This window comes from Cyprinus carpio, chromosome A2, assembly GCF_018340385.1.
Source record: "Cyprinus carpio isolate SPL01 chromosome A2, ASM1834038v1, whole genome shotgun sequence".
Taxonomy (NCBI): domain Eukaryota; kingdom Metazoa; phylum Chordata; class Actinopteri; order Cypriniformes; family Cyprinidae; genus Cyprinus; species Cyprinus carpio.
Window position 1 is genome coordinate 13,527,599 of NC_056573.1, and position 16,854 is coordinate 13,544,452.

Below are 16,854 nucleotides of genomic sequence, written 5' to 3' on the forward strand. Positions count from 1 at the left end.
TTAGAAATACATGTGTGTAAACGATAACACATTGAAATATTTGTATCCAAGTTATTGTTTTATATGGCACAAACAAACTTGCATAATACTATCACAACACTATGGACAGACAGACATGCAGATAGATAGATAGATAGATAGATAGATAGACAGATAGATAGACAGAATTTAAACACCTCCAATGTTTCTTCAAATGAACTTTAATAAGTAAATATCAATGCTGGAAAAAAACAGATCTAAGTTAAATTAAACAAACGTTAAACTAGCAGCATCACAAGTACACATAAAATGTACAAAACTCATCATCAATGGCTTTAGACAACAATAAACTGCAGATAATGTGTACAAGTACAATTTAAGTGAAATACATACAGATAACATATGTCTATATAAGAAGTAGAAAAAGGAAATAAAAGGTTTTATGTTTTTGACTTGAGTAAGTTGCCAAAGTATGCAGTAATTGTTTTCAGTTTGTTGTTCAGAAAGTTCTGCTCCACTTCCACCTTCCCACCTGGGCCAGCGAGAGACGCGATCTACACAGAGAGAAAGACAGAAAGAGGAAGAAGAAAAGAGCCAGAGCAGGTGTGAGATACCATCACGGGCAATGTGGTCATTAGTTGACAATATCAACATGTCAGTATAATATAAACATAGTATCTTGGTTTAGGGAAAATTGTCGTTGAATTCAATCACAAGAAAGTCACGCTAATACATAACATTCAACGACACAGACAGTATGGGCAAAAGGTAATGATGGATTTACTTTAGATATTAGTGAAGAAATTTGCTACAGTCAAACAGAATACTCCAGGAAGTTAGTGTGGTTTCAAACCACACTGCACCAGTCAACAATACCTTTCAGAGAAGTCAGAAACCATTAAACAGCTGCAATTGACAGACATCAGATGCACTAAACTAAACCTAGATGTACATAGTCATCTAACATATTCTGTAAAAATAACTCCCTTTCTGAATAAGAATATGATTTTGTGGAATGGACTTTGGCACTAAGTTTATCTTTTGTGTTGCCTGACAGATATGAAACAATAATTGATATCTGGGAGTAGATATATACCTAAGAATGTAAGTACAGCAGCCATGTGTACTAGTATTAAAATGCTAAAAGGAGTGAACCACGGGACCAATCAGATGACTTAATGGTCATCGAGACCAGTAAACTACTGGCTGATAGATTGTCCTGATAGAACATGCTTATAACTTCTGTTTAGGAATGCTAAAAATAAAAAATAAAAAGCCACGTTTCTATCTGAAATTACAGACTCTAACTAAAATTAGAGTTTGATGGCTTTACGGTCATGCGTGTTAACAGTGAGGTCATCTACTGTGTATGCTTGTGTTTTTTTAACCAGTACACAAAAGAAAATTGTGTTTTAAAAAATAATAAATAAAGACAAAAAATGCTAAATTATATATATATAAAAAAAAATATACATGGAAAAAAAAAAGATAAATAAATAAATGATTTATGTAAATAAACTAAAGTGTTACCTGTTCCATATCTGCATTTTGAGGAAGAAAATAGACAACATCGTCCGAAATCATTTTTGACAACCTGAAAATTTCAAATGTATAAATAGTTAAGGAAGTTGGAATAGGCCGTTTGAACCACATACATTAGAAAGTATATCAGTACTTCCACAAAGAAGGGTTATGTGAAAAAGGAAAATCTGAAACTTCTATTCTAAATTCTAAAGAGACACTGCCTAGAATAAAAGTACTGAGTGTAAGACTGAAAGGATATCCATCAGGAGTCATCATGGTCTTGATGTTGAAGACGTCAGCACTGAGGTACTCTGGTCCTCCCCACGGGGGACTGAGGAAAACCATGTCTTTATGTCTGTAGGTTTAACCATCAAATACTAACATATTTACGTTACACCATGAATACATGTGAAGAAATATACACTACTGTTCAAACATTTGGGGACAGTAAGATTTATTGATTTTTTAAATGAATACTTTTATTAAGCAAGGGCCCATTAAATTGATCAAAAGTGACAGTAAATACATTTATAGTGTTACAAAAAAATATATATTGTAAATAAATGCTTTCAACTTTCTATTCGTCAAATTATCCTGAAAAAAATAACATGGTTTACAAAAAGTGTATATTACACACGTGTATATTTAAGAAAAATATGTTATGTTTATATATTTAATATATTTATATATAGAAATTATATGAATATAAATATATACATGTTAATATTTTCAAAATATAAACTGTATGTGTGTGTATACATGCATAAAGAAATATACACAGTACACACACATATTATGTAAACACAAACTTTTATTTTGGATGCAATTAATTGATTTGACAGCACTAATTTTGAATATGCATAAATATTATGAATAACAAAAAAAAAAAGAAATGAAAAATATCTAAACAAATTTGAATTCAGAAATGAAAAACATTCTATTTGTGGTTTGCATTTTTAACATTTTTATGTATAATGTATGAATAAATTAATAGACCGGAAAAAAATGAGCGCCATATTTTTTTTTGAACATAGCAGCATGGATATGTTTGTTTTTATGGTAAATATCAACCTCGAAAACAAACAAGCAAACAAAAATTAAATTAAAAAATCAGTCAATATGTTGGTGTTAGCATGGTAGGATTGTGTTGAGATGGCAGTATGAAATGCAACTGTACCTCTTTTCCCAGTGAGGGCAAACTGAATGGCACTGCCACCCACACCACAGAAGACATCAATAATGAGCTCTGTGCTGAAGCTGTCCTGCACTTTCACAGCGATGTGCTCTGCTATCCTCTCAGGAGTCACTGAGAACCAGCCCTCTGTGGACAGAATAGAGTTACAGGTTATGCACATCATAATTCAAATTCGAAGCAAAGGGCTTTTATCAGTTCATGCATTTTCCCCTTCTCAAACAAAATATTAAGCTTAGCAGAATACTTTACAAATTATAGTTAAACCTAAATGCAGCATTTTTTTTTTAATATTACAAATGTGGTCAGAGTTTGACACTTTGTCCACCAGAGGGAGTCTGTGCAGTTTTCATTTTCTATTTAAAGAGCTGAAGTATGGCTCTGCTTACGTCAAAGACTCTCCCTCTCTAAATATATAGCTCTGCTTCATATTAGGAAGAGCCTCTTTTGACAAAAGGTTGATCTTTTTTATTTTGTTAATTCAAAATATCAGCAATTACCCCAACATCACGTGATGCCAGAAAACCATGTATTTCTAAGAGAAGCTGTACAAGATCATACAATGTGTTCAATATATGATGGCCTTAAAGCAGACTCCCTGAAAGCTGTGACACTTTGAAACCTGGCATCAGACCACTGGATCTCATTCTTTAGATCTTTTTAAGGTGTTGCATGAGTCTGAGAGAGAGAGAGAGCTGAGACAGAAGCAGTCAGAGAGCACAGAGAGAGTGGAGTTTAACAGAGCATGTCCTCCTTTGATTCTGTGGAGACCAACACCATCTGCTTTTAGCCTCTACAAACGCATCTCTATTTTTCCGCCTCTCGTATTTTTTTTTTCAATTGGGATTAGAACACCTGCTTAGTTAAAATTAATTGTTTTGGGGAAAACGTTTTGAGCTTTTTGTTTTTAGTGTGAGGTCCAGACAGCGGGCAGCATCAAGAGCCCGTCAAGTACAGGTGCCCCCGAGTAAAGAGAACTTGCTTTTCTAAGCAAATATCCAGTAAGTGGTACCTTACATTTGCAAATCAAGCTCACACGAAAAAGGACGTATCTAACAGAAAAACACACTGTCAACACTATTAACAAATAACTTTATTAGTGTCATTTTATAAGTGCAGTGACATTTCCATTTGAAAACGTTTTAAAACTGAAACGTCCCACATTAAACCTACCCTGCTATTGATTAAAGTATCTCCTTTCACATATAATTCAAGGTCACATTAAATAACTGTAGAAATATTTAGCCAGCACACCACTGACAAATCTGGTTTCAGGACAAAGGAAATACTATGACATTTATCTTAATACCATTTAATTATCTATCTATATATATATATATATATATATATATATATATATATATATATATATATATATATATATATATATATATATATATATATATATATATATATATATATATATATATATATATATATATATATATATATATATATATATATATATAAAACAACAACTGAAAATGACATTTATAAGCAAACATTTCAAATGTTGCTTTTAGTTTTTTATATTGTACAAAATATATATTTTTTTTTTCGGCTCCAGACTGGTTAATGTTAACAAATGGATAACTTTTTTTTTCTTCCTGGCTCAACATCCTGTTCCACATAGACATGTCACATTACAGAAGTAAAATGGCTTGTGTATGCCATTTCATGTTGATTTGGAAAATATTTAATCTCTCCAACTTCTAAAGTGGTCATGCATGCCTGTGCCTGATAATAATCACTCAGAATTTCCTCCTTCCATTTATAACCTGCCTCTTGACTGGTATAATGTTATCGTCTTAGCTGTGTTTGTTGTTTGGATCCTGTGTTTGTTGTTTGGGTATTGCTGTAGTAAAAAGATCGGGTTTGCATCTCTGTAGCCCTGAGGTAATCCCCCACCCTCCTCTCTGGGGCGGGGGTGCAGGAGATACACAATTCAGCCCACACTCTTGATCTACCCCTCGCTCTCCTCTGTCCAATCAGGCAGTGCTGAAGGAAAAGAGGCTCACTATGGCTATGGGCAACTGCCTCTATTGACATGAATAAGTGAATAGATACGAGGCTCTGATCTCACTTTCAAACAGAATTCCAGATGCTTAGTGAAAGAGTTATGATTCGAAAGTGAGAAAGACATAAAAACACGTTAGTCATGGTACTTCGGAGAATTCAAAGAGAAATCCATCGTCCATGAGAAGAGATTTTCGAATCCCAAATAATGGGACCTTTCATGGTACCAGAAGGCAACCCGTTTGACATTTGGTGTTGATTTAAAGGCATCTTTCCAAAGATCAGCCCTATTAAAAATGAAATCCTAACCCAATAAAATTTAACAAGGAAAGTTACTCACTTCACAGGAAAAAAATCTTTAACATAAAAACTATATTTTACTGGTACTTTAGCAAAAGTCACCGCCAAAATTCAAAAATGATTTTGCAAATTCTACAAATTCAGAGAAACTATGTTCAGTACAAGATTCATTTATTGTTTTGTTTTACTGTGCTGGCAGATCTTTTCTATTTATATTAAGTATCAAGTTTTTCAAAAAAAGGGGGGAAAATGACACTTAAGATACAATCTATGAAAGTAATTCTTCATTTCTTATGCATTGCTACTTTTTATAAAAATGTGCTCCGACATTGAGTCTTGGTATTCAAATTCATCTGGTCACATTTTCTTTACCCCACCATCTCTTGTTCTTTTTTCAGTTAAAACAATAAAAAATAAACAGTAAAAAGACCAAATGGTAAAAGTGTGAGTATAAAAGAATATGCAGCAAATAAAATTCCTTTTACCAGAAAACATTTGACAAGCGAAAAGCGATTAACAAGCAGGTTTATGTTCAGTTTAATACACTGTGTCCATTAAGAGAGTGACCCACTTTGCAGGCGGCAGTGGAGAGGAGAACACAGGTAAAGCACCAGAGCTAAAGGTTGTCCTCCTCCGAGGCTGAGCACTCTATTTGTGCAAAGTGTAGCGTGGGGAAAGAAAAGAGTGCTCTCCTGAGCGCTCTAAAAGCTGCCTGCTGCTTTGCTCTCACTTGCTCCCTCTCGCTTGCTCGCTCGCTTTTTGTCTTGTCTGACGCAGGAGGTATGTAACGTCAGCACACACACTGCAGACAGAGCCGGTGCAGTCAGACAGCCAACACCTTCAGCTGCTACATCCTCACAAATACATCTCAACACTGACCTTATACTCTGTCCCTCAGTTCTAAAAGCGCCCCTCTATCTGTTATTTAAAGTCAGTGGTTTTACTGTGAATGATTCTTTGGTGCATGTTATTCAAAAAAGACTAAATATCATCTTCATAATCTTTAACCAAACTGCACTTCCTCAGAAATGACTTTCCTTTTCCAGTGACGTCACTTACAGAGGTTCTGCAGGCTGTTGGTTTATGTATAGCCATATAGCTATTTGCTCTGTTTCAGCATCCTATCAATTCCCAAAGTATAAGATTGGGAAATTCCCAAATCCTGCTCTACCTTTTCTTTTAAATGTCCCGCTTCTCTCATCACATTATCGGTGTAAATCTGAGAAGAATTAGGGCTGGGCAATATATTCTATTTTCTAAATAACGGCATTCATATGTGATGCCTGCTATATTCATGGTTTTAGTATGAGAGTGTTAAGATTTAAACTTCAGTAGTGGAGGGTTTGCTGCAATTCAATTCAAACAGCTCATTTCAATTAATCTATTCACAACTCAACAATTCATTTGCGCCATCATTAAGAGATCTGTCAGGAAGACTCCAATGCCACATCATTCATTCATACTAAAAGGTCTGGCCAATCACTGCATGACATCTAGAGTATACAAGCACTGAACTCATTTTCGCAGTTGATGATGCTGACATTCCACTCCATCCTCCCCACCACCACCAGGTTGGCCCTGTCCATCCATAAGGGGTAGGCTCCTCCCCTTCATTCATTTTCAGGCAGGATCACCCAAATCTGCGTCCCCAGGATTTGGACAAAGGACGGGGCCTATGCCAAAATATTTTTTCTATACAACTATTCACTAATTATTGTAACTCACTCACCACCATCCATTAACACTTTATGGAATAAATACCATGTAAACGTTTACCTTCTCTCTGAGTCTTTCTGATAGAAATGTTCACCAAAGTCTATGCAGGGCAAATTTTTATCCATTAAAATGTGTATTAATAATAATGCTGTATATTTGCATTGTTGCATCGGTGAAATGAAATTGTTTAAATATTAGTGGAAAACTTGACTACTTCATCTACTTTTACTGTGTTTCGTTCTAACATTTTGAATCTGCTGCAATGGCTTTGTTTGGAATTATGGTTATAAAACATCAAAAGACATCAAAAGAAAATGTTGACACATTTTTAGCTTTATCAGCCAGCTCTATGAAGAATAATTAATTTTAGTTCAATAGGTTTAGATCTTTTTAATCTTCCACTGTTTATAACTTAAAGGGATACTCCACACCAAAATGAAAATGTAGTCATTAATCACTTACCCCCATGTCATTCCAAACCCGTAAAAGCTCCATTCGTCTTCGGAACACAATTTAAGATATTTTGGATGAAAACCGTGAGGCCTGTGACTGTCCCAAAGACTGCCATGTAAATAACAGAGTCAAGGTCCATAAAAGGTAGGAAAGTCGGCATCAGAATACTCCATCTGCCATCAGACGTGCAATCTGGGTTATATGAAGCGACGGGAATAACGAAGAAAACAAAAATAATGACTTTTTTCAACAATTCCTTTGTCAACAGTCTCCTCTGTGTCTCTCCATATCACTGTATGCTGTATAAAGTCGTTATTTTTGTTTTGTTCGCTTACAGAAAGTGTTCCCGTCGCTTCATATAACCCAGATTGCACGTCTGATGGCAGATGGAGTATTCTGACGACAACTTTAATATCTTTTATGGACCTTGACTTTGTTATTTACATGGCAGTCTATGGGACAGTCACAGGCCTCCCGGTTTTCATCCAAAATATCTTAAATTGTGTTCCGAAGATGAGCGAAGCTTTTATGGGTTTGGAACGACATGTGGGTAAGTGATTAATGAAAAAATAATAATTTTGGGGTGGAGTATCCCTTTAATGTCGCTGATATTGCAGCAACGAAGATGCTTTGGGTAACAGCATCTGCTAATTGAATAAAAGCAATGAACTGCCTAAAATAAAGATGGTGGCTTTGTGCTGACTCACCATGGTTAAGTCTGATGCCCTCATCGGGATTGGAGAATATGCTGTTTGGCTGTGCCTAGTACTTGGCCAGCTCAGGTTCTGCTGCAATCTCAGGTGGCATCTCCACATCCTTTCTCCTTTTCCTGTTCCTTCTCTTGCTCTTTTTAAAGGCCTGCACGCTCTCTGCTGGGAAAGTCAACAGTATGATTATGTCAAATGAGAATCCTAACTGTGTTAATGGTTGGCTTGTATGTAACAGGAGTACAGGCCGTGATTATCTCATTTGTATCATGTAAAAGCAGGGCGCTAAATCCTGACCTCTCTCAGCATCCTCAGAAGCATCAGGGAGTAAGAAATCAGGGACGTCCAAGGGCTGCAGCTCTCTTCGGGGATCTGAATCGCTGTTCTGTCTTTCTTCTGGCTCTGGCTGAATGTTCTGCTGATGTTCCTCACATTTTTCACATCTTCTGCTGAGCTGAGGAGTCTTCTCACACTCTGCTTCCTTTCATGCTCTGTCACATGGCACAGTAAGGGCTTCAGGCATAGAAGCCAGGGTCACCTCCTCAGAGTCAACATCAGTCTGAACCTGCTGAAGAAAACTCCGGACCTGTGAGGGTATGAGAGAATATAGAGTTTTTACAGGAAGGAACTGGTCTAATCACCAGTTATACTAGGCCCCATTTTATGTAAAGCTGCTTTGGAACAATTTATTATATTTATTATAGCAATTTATTATAATTTATTATTAAAAGGCCTATGCAAAGCAATCATAATCCAAATGGAAATTATTATTTTATATTCTTAGATTTTTAATGTTTTTGAAATTAGTCTCTTATGCTCAATAAGGCTGAATTTATTTGATCAAAAAAAAACAAAAAAAAACACCTGCTTTCTATTTAATTAGTTTTACTTTATTCCTGTGATGGCAAAACTGAATTTTCTTCAGTCATTCGAGTCTTCGGTGTCACATAATCCTTTAGAAATCATTTTAATCTGCTGATTTGTTCTAGAAACATTTCTTATCATTTTCAATGTTGAAAACAATTGTGCTGCTTAACATTTTTGTGAAAATCATGATACATTTTCCCAGTATTCTTTAATGTGTAGAGAATTCAAAAGAACAGGCTTCATTTGAAATAGAAATCTTTTGTAACTATGTAAAAGTCTTTACTGTCATTTTTTCATCCATTTAATGTGTCCTTGCCGAACAAAAGCATTAATTTCTTAAAATAAATAAATAAATAAACAACAGGGAACAGAGCTCATTCCAAGGATCATCATATTTGGGGTCCTTGGAATTTATTTAACTACTTTATCTCCACCAAAGGCTTTTTTTATCATCAATGTAATTTAAAATAAAAGTATAAAAGTGGCAGATACAAGCTTCTTACATTACAATAAATACTACTTCATTTAATCTGATGGGTCCCTGGCATTAAAAAGAAAACAGCCTTAGCTGGCACCACTAAAAGCAGCAGAACCGCAGGCCTCAATGTGATAAAGGAAGCCCCAACAAAATCTTGTTTAGGCATCCAGCCTGAAAAGATACTAGTGATAATGCCTGATGCAGTAAAGTTTTTGTCCTTTACCAGATCAATTTGTGCTACAGAGAAATCAATTCTAGAGCACTGCAGTAAATTGGTCTAGTCTTTTCACTGGCTAAAATCCAGCCTGACATGAAACCTAAGCTGGCTGCTGGGGGTTTGGCATTAAACTCAGAAATTCACCTTGAAAAAGTCCATCCATAAGATGACTAGATGCACTGGGTTGAAAACAACAATTCAAACAATCTCTTTTCTTCTTGAATATTCAACATGCCAGTGATGACCAAGCATTTGAACCTGTCCTGCGTGTGTTTGACAGCTGGGCACGTGTGTGTTAGTGTCAGGGGTGAGACTGGAGGTTAGAGTGGTTCTGTCTTTCTGACGGGAGCTGACAGCGTGCATTAAGCAGGTTTTGCGGGACAGTGCTGTGGTGGGGTGGTGGGGTGGTGGGTAGATGAAGCAGCTCTGTGCAGACTGCATAAAGTGTCAGCCTCACTGCTCCTGCTGGCTCTATGCCCACTCTCTATCTACCCTGTTCTCCTCTAACACACACACACACAAACTCAGAACAATTTACACTGGGCTTCACTGATCCATAATAAGTCGACTAGAATGATACATCTTACATGAAAGCCCACAAAATCCATGTGTCAATAAAACCTGAGGGAACAATGCAAACATACACATTTCATCGTTCAGTTAAAGTACTGCTGTTGAAGACCATACAGCTGAGTCCCTAGGAGTATAGAGGAGCTTGAGCATGAGGGACTACAAAATGCACAACCAAAAGGTGATAACTTCATCCCCCAGAAGAGTCTCTAAAAACCATATCTGACAGGGATATTTAAAAATAAATAAATCAAACAAACAAATAAATTCCATACCATAACCATACCACTGCTACTAATACTGCTACTACACAGTATTACCAATTTTTTTTTTTTTACTTTCTATTCAACTAAGATTCCTAAATCAAATAATGTATAACGATTTTCACAAAATGTTATTCAGAAGAACTGTTTTCAACATTGATATTAATATTAACAATAATTTCTTGAGCACCAAATCAGCATATCAGAATGATTTCTGAAGGATCATGTGACACTGAAGACCGGAGTAATAATGCTGATAATTCAGCTTTGCCATTAGAGTAATAAATTACATTTGAAAATAGATTCAAATAGAAAACAGTTGCTTTAAATTATAATAATAATTCACAATATTACTGTTTTTACAGTATTTTTAAGTCTCTTTGTGAATATAAGAGACTTCTTTCAAAAACATTTTAAAATCGTACTGAGTTTTGAATGCTAGTGTAACTGAAGTATGGAAATGTACATGAATCGCCCATTTCTGGCAGGTATTAATGTAAACAGTCACTTTATGTTAAAATAAAATGCACAAAAAAACTTTTTTTTGTTTTTGTTAAAATTATCAGCTCTGAGCAACAGGCCTTGCTTATTTATTTCTTTGCTTGTAATTAGTGAGAAATAATTAAAGCTAAATGCCACCGTTTTAATTTTTGTTCATACTTTTCGATATATATTATTTCTAAAATTAAAAAGTGTGTTCATTAGAATTCTGAATCCCAAAAGGTATTAAATATAATCTACTCACTGCAGCCGTAACATTCGAAATTGTCTTCGGCTGAGCTGATGCAATTGTCTTAGGACAAACTTAGACAAAACAAAATAAACAAAACATTTAAGGAACAGTTCAGCAAAGAATTGAAATTCTGTTTTTGTTTTTCTCCTTCATATTTGAACTTGGGTGACTTATTTCTTCAAAAATTAAATGCGCACAAAGCAAAAAACGGCTTACTTTCTGAAGGACTTTGCTGATCTTTGGCTTTGTGGTTTGTGTTCCATCATCAGTAAAGAAGATGTGCTTGTTAATTTTACAGGCTGCTTTTTTTCTTTCCTCGGGAGGTTTTCTGTTCTCCTCACTCCTTCTGCCAGCGTATGGAGCTTGGCTTTGTTTCAGCTTCACAACGCTGTCAAACCTGCCAAGAGAAAAAGCATTTGGATGTTAACAGAGGCCCTGATTCTTTTTAGTGCACTAAAGGGGTGTCTAGCATCTTTCTGGGGTCTTACTTGGGCTGTGGACCACGTCTCAGACCGAGAGCATCCCACGCCTCCTCAACCGGCACCTCTGCAAGCTCCTCAACATCCAGCTCATGACTGTGAGCACAGCAGCCATTTAAACGGCACTGTATTATATAATCATATATAGTCTTTCACCCAAAAATTATCATTTTGTCATTACTTACTCAAAAACCCATATGCTATTAATTTATAAAAATAAACACTCTGAATAAATATAATACAAATCTAAAAATAAATGTGTGTCTGTATACACACACACACACACACACATTTTTGTAGAACATTTTCAGGATTCCTTGAGGAAGAGAAAGTAACAAAATGAAATAAACATCAAAATAACATCATTTTAACAGAATCATTAATTATGTAATCTGATATAATACAGTAGACTTAATAACAGCACAGCAGCTTACGCTCTCTTGACTTTAGCTCGTCTGTTCCCTGGAGGTTCATCATCATCACTCTGATCCTAATCGTTAGATCTGCTCTTTATGTGCTGTCCACTCCAGTTACTCAATGGCGCAGAGGTCTGTTTCATGCTGCCATCTGAAATCACAAACTTTCAGTTACTATTAATAATAGCTTTGTTAACATCATAAAATAACATGTCTTATACTGCCTGATGTATACAGCAAAAAAAATAAGCCGTTCCAGTGGTGCTGTTCAGATGGCATCAGTCTTGGCCCGACAATCAGGATGACAAGAGCCATTTTTAGAACAACTGCGAGTGGATTGTGATCAATTCGAGCACCCAGGAGCCTGTGCTCTCTTTCACATGTACCAGCATTAAAAATGCATTAATTCAACAGCTGACTTCTTTTGATATGACGCATTAAACATTCAGGCAGAGCCAAGCTTAGGCTGCAAAAAAAGAGCTCTGGGGAAAATGATCTGCTTTTATACAGGAGCATTGTCATACAATAAACTGATTTCTGACTTTATGTTGTTGCGATGCCGACAGAGTGATGATGACATAATGATCACAGGTGGCTCTGTTGGAGCATATCGAGCAGGCCAACTCCCAAAAAATAAACTGAAGGTTAAAAAGTCACCAAAAAATATTTATTTCCTCAATACAAGCTTTGTGTTATTTTTTGTGTTATTGAACTAAGATCACAAATACCTCTTACGTTTGCAACGCTTTTGTCCAAATTGGATTTATATATTTGTTACAGCAAAAAAAAAAAATGCAGTTTTGCCATTTCTTCCTGTCATAAACACAATCAATACTCTAAAAATGCTCTTTAAAATATGCACAAATGCATATAAGAAAAAGCATTTTCCCCACACAGACTTAATTGAAATTACATGACAAATACACATTTGACCCCAAAATTTTAATTCTGCTATCATTTATTCATCCTCATGTCATTCCAATCCAAACTTGTATGATTTTCTATCTTCTGTGGAACGTAAAATAAGATATTTTGATAAATGTCTCAGTGTTATTTTTTTGTCCATTAAATAAAAATAATGGTAACCACACCTGTTTGGTTACCAAAACATTGTTCAAAATATTTGTGTTCCCAGAGGAAATACAGTCATACAGGTTTGGAACGACATGAGGGAAAGTAAAGGTTAACATCATTTTTTGTTGTTGTTGTATTTTAAGAATGTCAAAGCTAGTTAGTTAATAATCATTGGATTTTTCTACGTATTAGTTTTTTTAATTAATTATCAGAAAAATGTCTGAACATAGTTTACATTCTGAGTGGCAGAAAATTGAGCACACACTGCTGTGACTGACAAAATCAGTTTTAACATATAACAACTGCACTAGATTCAATTCACTGAAAGTAGGTCATGGAGCAGGAAGGTGTTAACATATTTGGGTTCAGCATCACTGCAGGAACACCACAGTCCCCATAGCTAATACACAGAGACCTAGATTAGCAAAATACATGCACTAACCAGAACTGTCAGTGCAGGCTGTACATCATGATGGCCTTTTGCGGTTTCTACCATCACAGGGCTCTTCAGCACAGACCAAAAACTGCTGGTCGCCATCCTCACTGTCAACTTCCTCTGTCAGTAAGCTCAGGCTACTTATGAGATGTGAAACACTGGTTGCATCTGCCTTCGATCGTTCTTCTGTCTGATTCTTGAGGTGCTCTGTTTCCCAGTCTGCTTCTGAGCAGGAACATTCCTGTGCTGTACTGCTGGAGATTTCAGCTTGTTTCTCCAGCCAGCTCTGCCACAGCAGACCCTCTCCATGCTGCTGCCAGTAGCTCAGCCAGGCCTCCTCTGACGTGGGACACGTCTGTTCAGCAGGGATCTCAGCGACGTCACTCACAGCACACTGCTGTTTCTGTTCAGAGTCCTTGTGTGTCGGCATAATCTATGGGGGTGTCCAAATGCCTGATGGTTCTTTTGTCTCGCTAAAGCTTGGCCCTTAAAGATGAGAAACAATCATTAGTTTGGGATACATCCAAGCAATTTCCTAAAGTAAATGGGGTAAAACTTCACAGTAACAGTCTTTAATGAAAATGTACAAAAAAAGATTGTAAGTGAGTGGCTTCACTGCACACGATAATCCATAATCATAGGCCCCTTTCACATCTGGGTATTAACATTCCATTTACATGCATATATTAAAAGTCCTGAGACACATTGTGATAAGATCACTGAACCACATTTGATAAAGGTGTAAATGCTAATGAACTTTTTCATTATTTGCAATAGAAACCCAGTTAAAGAATATTAATACACTATTTGAATACAAAATTTATGTTAATGCCAGGTGGAAAGGGGCTCATGCAAAAGGAAAAGCCAACCAACATTAACGAATCAAGAATCAAGGACATTAAAGCTTTAAAATAATATAATTTATGTAATTACAGTAATTATTTTGTATTATTGAATAATATACAGTACAGGCCAAAAGTTTGGAAACATTACTATTTTTAATGTTTTTGAAAGAAGTTTCTTCTGCTCATCAAGCCTGCATTTATTTGATCAAAAATACAGAAAAAAATTGAATATTGTGATATATTATTACAATTTAAAATAATTGTTTTTAAATGTATTATACTTTAAATTATCATTTATTTCTGTGATGCAAAGCTGAAATTTTTAGGATCATTATCACATGATCCTTTAGAAATCATTCTAATATGATGATTCATTATCAAAGTTGGAAAACAGTTCTGCTGCTTAATATTTTTTCAGAACATGTCATACTTTTTTAGGATACTTTGATGAATAAAAAGTAAAAAAAAAAAAAAAAGAAGCTATGTTTTTTAAAAATATAAATATTTTGTAATAACAATATACACTACTGGTCAGTAATTTGGGGTCAGTAATTTTTTTTTTTTCTTTTTTTTTTTTAAATAAAATCAATATTTTTATTCAGCAAGGATGTGTTAAATTGATAAAAAGTGATAGTAAAGAAAATATATTATTAGAATATATATTATTAGATTTTTTTTTTATTTTATTTTGAATAAATGCAGTTCTTTTTAACCTTTTATTCATCAAATATATAAGACAGCAGAACTGTTTCCAACACTCATAATAAATCAGAATATTACAATGATTTCTAAATGATCATGTGATAGACTGGATGTTACATGTGACACTGAAGGCTGGAGTAATGATGCTGAAAATTTAGCTTTGCATCACAGGAATAAATTTTTTTTTTTTTTAAAGTATATTCAAATAGAAAACTATTATTTTAAGTTGTAATAATATTTCACAATATTACTGTTTTTTCTGTATTTTTTGATCAAATAAATGCAGACTTGATGAGCAGAAGAGACTTCTTTCAAAAACATTAAAATATTAATGTTTCCAAACTTTTGACCTGTACTGTATATACATATATGTATATTTGTTTATATGTATAGACTTCTTTCAAAAACATTAAAATATTAATTTTTTTTTTTCAAGAAGACTCTTATGCCAGCCAAGGCTGTATTTTTTATTTTTTTTATCATAAATTTTAATTACTTAATTTAATAACTATTTTAATTTATTTTAAAATATAATGCCTTACCGTGATGCAAAGCTAGCCAAACATTCAGTGACTTCTGATTTGGTGCCAAATAAACATTTCTCATTATTAACAATGTTAAGAACAGTTTTTGCTGCATAATATTTATTTGGAAACTGTGATATATTACCATTCAAAAGTATGGGATCATAAATTAATACTTTTTTTAAACAAGGACACATTAAATTGATCGAAAGTAAAGACAGTTTTAATGTTACAAAAACATTTATAAATGTTTATATTTCAAATAAATGCTGTTCTTATGAACTTTCTATTTTACAAAGAACAGAAAAAATGTTGTTTCAGTTGTAATTTTATGGTTTAGATGTGTGCTCAAGAGCACCCCCTATACAGCTAAGGACTAGGGACAAGGGCCTAAGACTTTCTGCATGAACATCAATATTAGCAGTGTTGACATAAATGGACAGCAGTGGTTTTCCAATATAACATCAAGATCATAATGCATCTAACAGACATACAGCTTTCCTCAGTTTTGATGAGCTGGCAAACTCCACAGGAAGCCCCAAACTGGCCATAAGCATGGTCTCTTCATCAACAACAGCCTCTTCTTCCTCATCCTCCACAGAACAGCTAAGGTCCTCCAAAAGCTCTTCCCCATAATTAGCTTCAAAATCTACTGAAGAAAAAATGAAGAAAATATCTTACAGGTTTCTGGTCATCATGGATGTTTATAGCAGTAGGTTGGGTTTAACATTTATTGAGAATATGAGGTAGCAACCTGGTGGTGAGACACAATATAAGAATAAATCTTATTTTGTGATCCACTGTTTGCTTTTTTTTTTTTTTTTTTTTTGTCTTTTACCTCATTTTAATCTTGTTTTGATGTTTTGTTTTGTTGTTTTTTTTTTGTTTTGTTTTTTTTTGTTTTTGTTAGGAGGTTTGATATAATACCTACAATCTCTGAAATGGAGTGTATAGTTTAACGTCATACTTGACGTAATCTCTGGAGCACAAGCAGTGTATTGTCATCTCTCTCTCTTCGCCCTTATAGAATATAAGAGAACAATATTTCGTTTGCCGTAATCAATCATGATGAGAGACAGACGCGTGAATGACAACCTGTCAACAGCATCTAAGTTACCCAAGACCTTTCTACAAACCTGTCTTTATCGTTACTCTTTTAACCGGACATTAGAAATAAAAACGACCGCGAAATATATAGCGACATATAAATATAGTGATGAATTTAAACGAGGATTATTAAAAGTGCCACTACAACATCTAATTTATACACACATTTAAGTCTCGCTATGCGACTTTGGAAATTGCCCGTCAAGTTAAAAGTCTGTCAGTGAATGTACAATACTGACATGGCATTTATAAGGGT

At 34.8% G+C, this 16,854-nt stretch overlaps 1 pseudogene; it reads right to left on the reverse strand.

The window, feature by feature from the left end:
- Positions 1-174: 174 nt before the first annotated feature.
- On the reverse strand, positions 175-16,847 carry LOC109067002 (annotated as a pseudogene).
- Positions 16,848-16,854: the final 7 nt, after the last annotated feature.